The 10,521-nt window shown below is 38.9% G+C and overlaps 1 pseudogene; it reads right to left on the bottom strand.

Moving 5' to 3' along the window:
* Positions 1 to 823: 823 nt before the first annotated feature.
* Positions 824 to 10,269, bottom strand: LOC143681187 (SNW domain-containing protein 1 pseudogene; annotated as a pseudogene).
* Between the last annotated feature and the right edge of the window lie 252 nt (positions 10,270 to 10,521).

The following is a 10,521-nucleotide window of genomic DNA, read 5'->3' as shown; positions in this document are numbered from 1 at the left end:
TATTTGCATGGCTTGTAATGGTATCTAATAAAACAAAATTTCAACAGTCTATTTGCAGAAACGGAAAAGCCAATCATCAAATTTATTTGGAAGGTTAAACATCCCTGAATAGCCAAAACCCCCTTTAAAAAGAAGAACAGAATCGGAGGATTCACATTTTCTGATTTTAAAACTTATTACACGCCTGCCATTCCGGAAACCTGGGTTCGATTCACAGTGCCCACCCATGAAAAAAAAAAAACTTATTACATAGCTCAGTGGTCAAAACAGTATGACTGGAACAAGAACATAATACAGACCAATAGAAACAAATTGAGAGTTCAGAAATATACCTTATATCTATGGCCAATTGATTTTTTTTTTATCGACTAAATGTTTCTATTTGAAACAAATAGTTTCACCAAGTAAGAGCTTACTTTCCCTAGTCCAAATTAAAACAGAGCACAGTAGGGGCAAACATTCATTAGGTAGGACAACCCTAATATGTGACCATCCTCCTACACATTGTGGATAGGGTAACTTTATTCATAATAATCAGTTCTTCCACGAAAAGAAGTGGTCTTAATTTCATGTGCTGGGCAGTATGTTCTATAAATGCCAAAAGGTGGGAGAAGCACAAACACAATCCACTCTTTAAAAAAGTTAAATAGTTCAAAGTAGATTTTTCCATCCCCCACCCCCCTCTCCCATAATGAAAAGTTAGCCGTGGGATCTGGCACCCAGATTTAGTTTTTTACCCTGCCCATTTGCAAAGTATTCTCAAATACAACTTGCATCATTATGGCTATGAATAAAAGTTCATTCACTTTGAAGACAGGTGCATCTATTCCTTCCTCCGCTTCTTGCCTTCATGCTATATGTTCCTTGGGCCGGCTGCTATCAGAGGGTCTTTTAAGCCACCATGCTGTTTGGCTTCTTCTAAAAATTTGTCCAAACCAAAGGATCTTCCTCACACTGAACTGGTCCTTCTTGGCCTCTCTGTCTATGGTCTGAACCAGAAAACTCCTTATTGGGAACAAATCTGTTGGTCTTTATTCTGGCTCCTAGGGTATCACTGTACATGCACTTGTCCAGATTTTTACTGGGCCTATAAGTACTCTGGGCCATATCTTCATCATCTCTTCAGGTGTGATAAAAAAATTTGTTAATTTCACCTTCTCCACCTGCAAAACCACTGCCCATACTCTTGGATTGGTTGAAGAGCCTCTGGTCATACCGAACTTCATTGGAAGTCCAAGGATTGGGCACACCAGGAGCAATGACTTCACTGATATCTCGATTTTCATTTCTCTGCAGTTTTGACCTCTTATCAGGAGCTGCCCTGGAAAGATTTCAGTCATGCCGCCTCTCTTTTCACCTATCATGTTGAATTCCATCCCCCTCACAAGCCTCCCCATCTTCTTTTTCCATGTGGGTTTTGATTCCAGCTCTCCTCTCCCTGGCTTTCTGGGCCATTTCCCTAAGTTTCTCTTCATGTTTCTCATTTCCTTTTTGAGCTGTTTTTTCTCAACTTGGGCTCACATTTCCACAGATTCACGAGTCTTCCAATCAGTAATGTAGAAGGCTTCAACTAGTCTGACAAAATTTTCATTGATGTGAACTTTCTGCAGTCCCCTCCAATCAGCAGCCAGATGTTTGTCTAATGGAGTTGTATAGCCCTTTGCATTTTTCCAGTTTGAAACACAAGGAGGAATCTTTCACTCTTGTGGTTCCTTCGTGGTCATATTTCCTCTAGGAGAATGCATGATAGGTGCAGGAGGAGAAGGTGGTCCCTAGGGAATTTTTTTATTATTCTTAAACCTAGAAGGTTCCATTGGATCTTTTTTGTACTCTTACCATCCAAGTGACCCTTTTTTAGCTCCAGAATTGAAAACCACTCTTTGTTGAGATGGTATGTATCAAATAAACTGAGCAAGAGTCAGATTATCAGTGGCTCGAACTGGCATGACTACAGCAACCTTCCGTGATACAGATTTTTTTAAGGCCATCCTTGTCTTTTCTGCTATCTCTTAATGGCTCCTTCATCAGATCTTTGCAAGTCTAAGTCACTGTATTCATAACCCCCTTGGGAACTAGGTCAGTGTACTTGCTATAAATAACCTTGTCTTTTGACTGTCCTTGTTGAGCAATTGCAATATATTTAATCTTTCCTTCAGCATTCACCTGAATGGCCAGCACATTGGACATTTTTTTCTTTTGTCCCTTATCAAGTGGATACTGGGCCATATGGATCTCTGGAAAAGCACTGCTATCTCCAAAATTCTCCAATAATTAAGGTATCCAAACTTTCTGGTATGCATATGAGGGAGATTCTATTCTGGAGGAGACCAGTGAGGACTGCTGGATCTCTGGGATCTTATCTTTTCTTCAATCTCCAGCTGGTCCCGAGATTTCTGAGTTGGTGCAGGTAAAAAGCTGGTGAGCTCCGTCTTCTTCCACCACTGCCAACTGATTTTTGACTAGGCTGCCAAGTCCATTCCATTCAGAAAGAACTGTTTCTTTTACAAATAATGCAGGGGAAACTGCATATCTACATATAAAAGAATGATGGAGACATCTCACACCATATTCCAAAATTAACTTGAAATGGATCAAAGACCTAAATATAAAAACCAAGAGGATAAGACTCTTAGAAGAAAACACAGGGGACCTTGTTTTAGGCAATAGTTTCATATACCTGTACCAAATGCATGAGTAACAACAATAAAAAATAGATAAATGGGACCTCATCAAAATTAAAAACTTTTGTGCATCAAAAGCATTTCATCAAGAATGTAAAAAGACAACCCACACAATGGAAGAATATATTTGGAAACCACATATCTAATAAGGGCTTAATTTCAAGGCTATATAAAGAAAATCCTACAATTCAACAACAAAAGACAAATAACCCAATCAAAAATGGTAAAAAAAAAAAAAAAAAAAAAAAAAGACTTGAATAACATTTCTCAAAAAAAGATAAATAGACAAAAAGCACAGGGAAAAAAATGCTCAATATTATTAGCCCCTGGGAATATGCAAATCCAAACCCCAATGACATACCATTTCACACCCACTAGAATGGCTACAATTTTAAAAATGGAAAATTACAAGTGTTGCAGAGGGTGCGGAGAAATAGGAACACCCGTCCATTGTTGGTTGAATTGGTAAAATGGCAGACACTATGGAAGACAGTTTGGCAGAGGGATCCTCAGAAAGCTAAATATAGAATTACTGTATGACCCAGCAATGCCATTTCTAGGTATATATTCAAAAGAATTGAAAGCCAGGACTCAAACACATATTTGCACACCAATAAATGTGGAATTATTCAAAATTGCCAAATGTGTCCATCAAAAGATGAATGGATAAGCATTATGTGGTAAATACATACAATGAACAATTATCCAACCATAAAAAGGAATGAAGTTCAAATATGTGAGACAATTTGGATGAACGTTTTGAAGATATGTTGAATGAAATGAAATAAGCTAGTCCATAAAGGACAAATATTTTATTATCTCACTGATATGAAATAATTAAAATAAACAAACTTACTGTGCCAGAATCTAAAATATAGATTACCATGGGGATGGAAGAAATTATAGGAAATATTTTATAGGGAATTGGGAGTTAAGAAGAAACTTTATTCAGAAAGACTAGAACAATAGGGAGAATGCTCCAGTCTCAGAAATCTGCAAGCATCTCAGAGTCAAACAAAAATGCATTTCATTTATAAGGAGGAGTAAGAATTTCTCAGCAGAAACTTTTAAGGGGGAGTTAGGCAAGCAAGAGAGAGTGAATAGACAGCAGGTCAGCATGTTTTGACAGAAAATGTATTTCTCTGTAGTCAGCTGATTCCTCCCTATAAACTGAAAAAGGGTGCATATTCAACATTTTACTGCTTGTTTCAGCTTGGGGGTAAGCCAAGTTTAGGAGTTTGTGAGGAGAGAGGGCTGAGGGAGGTTTGGTCAACCAAAGCAGAGAATAAGAAATGGGCAAATTGTGAACACTTGGTCAATGGTCCAAAATGAATTTTTGAATCACAAAAACACTTGATCCTTAGAACCATCAGATGACATAGGTTGAAAGGATACTCTCTGATTTACAGATGAAGAAATTGATTTTAATCAAAGGTGACTGATTTGCCCAAGATCACAAAGCAAATAAGTGGGAGAAGTGTGTGAAACCCAGGGATGCTGATACCTCGTAAACAATGCAAGTATTCTTTTCAAAATTCTATACTTGTTATGCCATCATTACCAAATTTTATCATTAGATAAAATCTAATGATATCTTATATCTGAATTTCTGCCAACTTAGCATAATAATTGCTTTTATTTTTTAAGCTTTTTCCAGCCTTTGTCCATTCACACACATATTTCACAATTTACATTCAGCTTTACATTCTGTTTTTTCTTTAAACAAAATAATCCATGAGGAAAGGGCTGCTATCTCATTTGCCAGCTGTATCTGCAACATCTATCAACGTGCCAGTTCAGTTTGGTGAAATGAGTTGAACTGAACTGAATTGAAATCATTTGGTTTTAGTTTATATATTTAATTAGTTATCAATATTCCAATGTAGGTTGTTCCAAATATTACCTTGAAAAGCTAAGAAGACATACTACCGGCTTATACCTGGTAGACACTCGATAAATATTATTTGAATGACTGGGTGAATGAATGAATTCTCATTTAAAAGGTTTAAAGAATCTTTAAACATTGGACATCCTTTTGAAGTTGCTAATGATTATTTTTTGGCAAGTTCCTTAATAAGACAAGTGCTTCCTATATAAGGTGATGGGTATATTAAAATGTTTTTATCTCTTGCTAGACTCCAGCAATTCAAAAGCATTTGATTATCAGGTAATTTTGTCCTATAGAATCAGCTAAATTTTTCAACTAATTCATTCGCATTTCCAAAGGAAATATTATCTCTCTTGGGCAAGCAATAAAACCAGTAGACAGTGCAACAGCAGAAGAAGATAGTCTTTAGAGTACAAATGGTGTCTGATAAAATGGCATCACTGAATAAAGACAGACGGAAATTAATTTCAATACTACACCACAGCAGTGTTGCCACTGCAGTCTTTCCTTTGATATTGCTCCCCCATCCAAATTTCTCAATTATTCACATTAACTCAGTTTTAAGAGATAAATTGCATACTTTTGGTATTTTGTTTTTTTAAAAAGCATGGCTTTATACCTTAAATGCCAAAAATTTAACATGTAAAGATTAAGAAGGGGAAATGTAAAAAAATATGTATCACTATTTTGGGTATTGGGAAATGTGACAGTTCCTTTCCATGTCATATTATTTAATCTCACTATAAATCTTTAAGGTGGGTATTATTCTGCATGTTGAACATATAAGGGAATTTAAGCAAAAAGAAATTAAGGCAGGCCTGGTGATTAGAACCAGAGCTGTTATCCTTCAAAATGCATAGTCTCTCAATACTGTGGACTGGATCCACTTTTTATGGTTTCTTATTGGTCAACATGCAGATTGCATGAACACTCCATGATTTCTCACTTCAAGCTCTTAGGACCATAAAAATGTAAGTTCTTACTGTGGCCTGCATTCCCCATTGTAAAAGCCTGAGCTGTGATCCAGACAAAAGGACCAGCAAATGGTTCTAAAATAACTCAAAGAATGTACATACATACATACATACACTCAACACCTGCAGTCTGCTCCAACATCAGGCAAGACTGGGACTGGCTGCTTAGCAGCAAGTTACCTCTCTTCTTCTGTCCTTTGCCTCATCTCCACCTGCTCTTTGACACCAAAGGCTGCACCTGCTATTCATTTTAACTGGATTTCATATATTGTTGAGGAAAGCAGAAGAAAAAGTCCTTAAAATGGAATTTGCCTGGGTTTCCATTTTCCTGGGTCTGAAATTTTGAGGTAGTAAACTTTTTAGGGGACAAGGTGAATCTGAGAATTCTCTCCCCAGAAAAATGCACATTCACAAATATACTGAAAACTCCAAATATAATTCCAACAAGACTAAACTGATTCTTTTTTGCCTCTGATTGATTTTATATGGGCCATGTTTGATGTTTCCTAGAATCATTATGGATCATGAATATCAAGAAATTAAAAAGAAACTACATTTGGAGGTATGTCATACTCCATAAATAACCCCCAGATACCTACCTATCCCAAGTGTCAGATGAGCTACTGGAGATTTGTCTAGTTGATGACTTTAGAGCTCAGTGATCAAATTCACCTCATGGAGAGTTTTATACTGACAGGATATTAGAAAATTCTGGGTTTCTTTGGGTGGAATTCATGGTTTTTGACATCTAAAAGATGAATACTATTCCTCTTACTTCTCAGTAACTAATACTCATGTGAAAGTAATGTCAAAATATTCTTTCCATTGATATTTCCACTTGTTCACTAGTTTTGTGGTGCTGTACAGAAAGTCTAAGTAAGTTCTAGGTAAATATAATCTACTAAAACTTATTTTTATATTAACAGCACAAAGATTACAGCATTTTATAGAATACCATAGTACCTTAGGTTTTAAAAGAAGAGAAATGTTCACTAATAATATAATTATGAAAGTTGTTGCAAAAAAAATGTAGGCAATTGTAAAACTCTCCATTAAAAAAAAATAGCATCTAAAAGGATTATAGGAAGATAGTGAAGCAGGGAAATCCAGGGCTCAGTGCTTCCACCACAACAACTATGAAACAGGCAAAAACTGTCTGAAAGTTTTTGAAACTCCAGAGGCCAGAAGAACACTGTCCATTATCCAGGGAAGAGTAGGACGAAGAGGATAATAGGGCACCAGAAAGAGCAATAAATTGCACTCAAGCTACCTACCAGCATCCATTCCCCACCCTCACAGCAGGCCACTGTGGGGTCTGGCCCCTAATTAGTTCATTGGTATCAAAGAGGTACCTAAAAATCCTCTTCCTCAAGTCCATGCGTGGGCACAGCTGGTCACTGATCATGGCTTTTTATTGGGGATTTTGGATCACTGGAGGACTAGCTTTGAGGGCAGCTATTATTTCAACCTACTCAGATGAAGGCAGTGGCAGCCATTGTTTCAACCTAATCTGGAAAGGTGGTAGAGACTTAAGTACACTGCACTTCCTCAGGGCTTTGGGGACAGTTAGTTGAAGGACTGCATTTGCTGGGCAGGCCAAGAAAGCTCCGTTTTGGGAATCATGAAAAAAGCTATTTCGTCTTTCCCGATTTCCTCTTCAGGGCACTTGAGAGCCAGTCTGTGCCTCCTTTGTGGGTCCCTGGTCCTATTTTAGATAGGAAGAATTGACTTGGGAAAGCTGTCTCTGGCATGCCCACTCTCTCAGAATTTTCTGTCCAAACAAAAGCAGCATGAGACAACAACCAAAAAAAATGTGTAAGAAATTATAGAGACCAACAGTTTGGAATAAAGGCTTGCTTCAAAGACTTGGGAAAGGGAAGAGGTCTGTCTCCTGGAAAACAGAGAGAACAAACAATCTCCTGTAAAGAGGAAAATTCCAAGATAATAACAGTAATAATAATAACAACCAAAAGCCAAGAATAAGTCACAGGCCCAGAAATGCAGAGAAAACCCTGCGCACTGCATTCACTTTAGACAGACCTTCCTGATACGAAGACTGACGCTCAAGAAAATGTCACACATCACCAGTTAGTTACAAAATCAAGAAATAGCAATCTCAGGAAGTAAATTCCAGAGCTAACATTTAAAAATATTAATATGTACGCTGTGCAGCAACAGTGCAAGACAAACAAACAGGAAATGGTGGCCCATCCAAAGGAAGAGGATAAAACTTCACAAAGCACCAAAGAAGACCAGAATGTAGACATAGCCACAAAGCATTTTAAAAAACAATCTCAAAAATACTTAAGGAAATGAAGGAAAATACAGAGAAAGGACAAAAGAATATCAGGGAAACAATGAATGAACAATTTGAAAGTCTTAGTAAAGAGATAGAAATTTCATAAAGGAACCAAACAGAACTACTGGAGTTGAAGACCACATAACTGAAATGAAAAATTCCCAGGAGGGTTTCAAGAGCAAGTTGGAACTGGTAGAAGAAAGAATCAGTAAAGTCAAAGACAAGATAATTGTGAGTCGGGCTGAGGAGCAGAAAGAAAAAAAGAATTATAAAAAGGGAGGTAGCCGAGCCGTGCAATGGTGGCTCAGTGGCAGGATTCTTGCTTGCCATGTCAGAGACCTGGGTTCGATTCCCGGTGCCTGCCCATGAAAAAAAAAAGGAGGTAGCCTAAGAGATCTCTGTATCATAAAGTATACCAATACTCATATTATGGGAGTCTTAGAAGGAGAAGAAAGAGACAGAAGGATTATTCAAAGCAGTAAGGATAGAGAGCTTCCCAAATATAGCAAAAGACATGAACATGTACTTCCAAGAAGCACAGAGAACATCAAACAGGAAAAACATGAAAAAATATATACCCCATCATATATTGATCACGGTATTGAATGCAAACAACAAGGAGAAAGCTCTCAAAGATACAAGAGAAAAGCAATGGGTTATGTACAAGGATATCTCAATTAGGTTAATTGCCAATTTCTCATCAAAAAACATAAGGAAAGAAGGCATTAATTTGAAATATTTAAGGTGATGGAAGAAAAAAACTGCCAACCAAGAATTTTATATATGGCATGACTTTCTTTCAAAAATGAGGGAGACATTAAGATACTTCCAAATTAATTTTGAATAGATGGGAGATCTTGTTGGTTTGTACTGTAAGTGTGATGCCCTGATACATCTGTAGTAATTTGGGCAGAGAATAAAAAAGCATTTGCAAAGCTCCCTTGAAGGACTGGGGAGAAAGGAGGAGATATTAAACTTCCCTATCTGGGGAATTCCTGATGTTCTCGCAAGCAGTGGAAACAAACAATTCAATAGGCTAAGCCCTTTGATCTTAAGTTTGCCCCTATGAAACTTATTCCTACAAAAAGGGGCAAAGCATATTTATAATTGTGCGTTAACAGTCACCTGAAGAGAACCTCTTTTTTGTTGTTCAGATACCGCCTCACTCTCTAAGCCAACTTGGCAGATGAGCTCACAGCCCTCCCGACTATGTTACATGTGACTCCCAGGGGTGTAAATCTCTGTAGCAATGTGGGACAGGACTCCCAGGATGATCTTGGCCCCAGTATCATGGGATTGAGAAAGCATTCTTGGCTAAAAGGGGAAAGAGAGAAATGCAACAAATGAAGTTTCAGTGGCTGAGAGATTTCAGAGTCAAGAGGTCATCCTGGAGGTTATTCTTATGCATTAAATAAATATCCCTTTTTAGTTTGTAGTGTTTTGGAGGAAAGTACCTGAAATTATTGAACTGTATTCCACTAGCCTTGATTCTTGAAGATAATTGTATAACTATATTGTATAATTATCCTGATTCTTGAAGACAATTGTATAATCATACAGCTTTTACAGTGTGTCTGTGTGATTGTGAAAGCCTTGTGTCTGATGCTCCCTTTATCCAAGATATGGACTGATAAGTAAAAAATAAGGACAAAAAAAACTAAATAATGGGGAGGGACATAAGGGGTAAAAAAAAAAAAAAAAAGATTAGATTTTAATACTGGTGGTCAATGAGAGGGGGGGATAAGGGGTATGGATGTAAAGCAAACAAACAAAAAAAGATATTCCCAAATAAACAAAAGCTAAGAATTCATCAGACTGACAGGAAAGGGCATTAAACAGAGGTTCATAGAGGCACATAGAAATAAAACATACTGTAAAAATAACAATTTGGATAATTATTAATGCCAATATTATTGTACGGTATGACTTGGTATGTCACTCCACTTCTTACAGTCCACCATGTATTACAAAAACCATGTATTTACCGGTGATAAAATGCAAATGCATAGAAACTAATGACAGGGGTTCCCGCCACCGGGATGACTTGCTCGGAGGCCGCGAGGCAGCAGGGACCGATGCAACTTGCCTGGTAGCCTGAGGAATTGAGGTGGCCTCGGCTGGCCCTGGCTGCCTCTCTTTCCCTCGCCAGCTCGCCCCCTCCCTTCGTGGGAGAAGGGGCGTGCACACCCTCCAGAGGATGGGTCCGCCCCCGCCAGCTCCCCGCCCCTGCAGGGCCCACAACTTCCAGGAGCAGCACCAAAATGGGCGCAAAGTGCAGCCCAAGTTGCCGGGATGGAGCTGCAGCGCCGGCCTGAGGCGCTGGTCGTGCAACTCACCCACTACCTGGAAAGGCGACCTCGAGAAGCGGCTCCACCAGGGGCAGCCGCGGATCGCAGCGCTTAGCAACGGACAAGCCTCGGGAGCCATCACCGCGGTCGCGCCACAGGTCCTCAGGTCAGCTCTTTGCACAAGTTGGCCAGACAGGGAGGATCAGTGCTACCTCAGGTTAGGCCAAAGACTAATTCCTGACAGCCTCCTCGTCACCCGGCGGGAACCGACCACCCAAGCAGCACCCCACATTCCAGAAAGCCACTGTGGCCAGAAACAAGAACTCCAGTCCAGCCCTCCCCACCGCCAACAACACCAGCAGCCTAGTGTCAGCGCCTGGCAGCCAGCCCC

Source organism: Tamandua tetradactyla, chromosome 1 (assembly GCF_023851605.1).
Source record: "Tamandua tetradactyla isolate mTamTet1 chromosome 1, mTamTet1.pri, whole genome shotgun sequence".
In the NCBI taxonomy this organism is placed as follows: Eukaryota; Metazoa; Chordata; class Mammalia; order Pilosa; family Myrmecophagidae; genus Tamandua; species Tamandua tetradactyla.
This window is presented reverse-complemented; position numbering and strand designations above follow the sequence as displayed.